The 866-nt window shown below is 69.2% G+C and overlaps 1 pseudogene; it reads right to left on the bottom strand.

Annotated features, from left to right (window-relative positions):
- The window catches only part of LOC103266120, a 38,045-nt pseudogene extending 37,185 nt beyond the window's left edge, over positions 1–860 (bottom strand).
- Positions 861–866: the final 6 nt, after the last annotated feature.

Raw genomic sequence — 866 nt, 5'->3', positions numbered from 1 at the left:
GCGCCGCCCCAGGCCCCACCTCCACAGAAATGCTGGGCTGAGGCCAGGAGCTGCTCCGCGGGCGCCCTCGGCGGCTCTGGCGCCCAATTTCGGAGGGCGGGGTACCCGCCTCTCTGAGCGCTGGCTCCGCGAGAGAGTGTCTCACGGGGTGTCTCAGGCCGTCTCTCGTCCTACCTTTGTGTGTGTGTGTGGGGGGGGGCGCTGTTCCCTCGGCCTGGAAAAGGACTCTGGGGGTGCCAGAGCGGGCAGCGAATGCCCTTCCCTTTGGGTACCTGCTCCCCGCCAGCGCAGACCGCCCCGCCTGCCGCTGGGGATTGCCCCGTCCCCGGGAGCAGTGTGCCCGCGCCTCCCCTTGCAGACCTCCTCTCGGGCTCTGGGGACTGAGCTCCCTGGGAGCGCTATGGTCCTGGCTGGGCGCTCCTGCCGGGTTCGCCCTCCCTGTGCCCGGGTCTGAAGTGTCCCTGGGGCAGGACGGCCCTTTGCACAGTAGACCTCTCCCGAGATTCCCAAGCTGCGGCGACCCCACGGGCTGTCTGGTTCTGGCTTCCAACTCAGACGTCCTCAGGATGGCCAGTCCCCTGCCTCCGTTTCCTGGGACAGCCGCCTGTGGGGCGCCTTTGTGCGCCCACCTGGCGGCTCCCAGAGGCCGAAGAAGTTGCTGGCCTGCAGCGCTCGCGGGCGGCACACCTCCCTCCCCTGGCCGCTCCAACTTTGCAGAGACGCGCTCGGAGAGGGCGCAGCAGCCCTCACCAGATCCGGAGGTAGACGATGCCCAGGCTGAGAAAGAGGTGGCCCAGGCAGCACCGCGCTTTCCGGTTCATAGTTCCAGCTGGCCGCTGGGGCCGCAGGCCGGACTGTGTCGATCC

This window comes from Carlito syrichta, unplaced genomic scaffold (assembly GCF_000164805.1).
Source record: "Carlito syrichta isolate Samal-C Ts95f unplaced genomic scaffold, Tarsius_syrichta-2.0.1 Scaffold307024, whole genome shotgun sequence".
Lineage (NCBI taxonomy): Eukaryota > Metazoa > Chordata > Mammalia > Primates > Tarsiidae > Carlito > Carlito syrichta.
The sequence above is the reverse complement of the archived record's forward strand: the minus strand, read 5'-3'. Positions and strand labels throughout refer to the sequence as shown.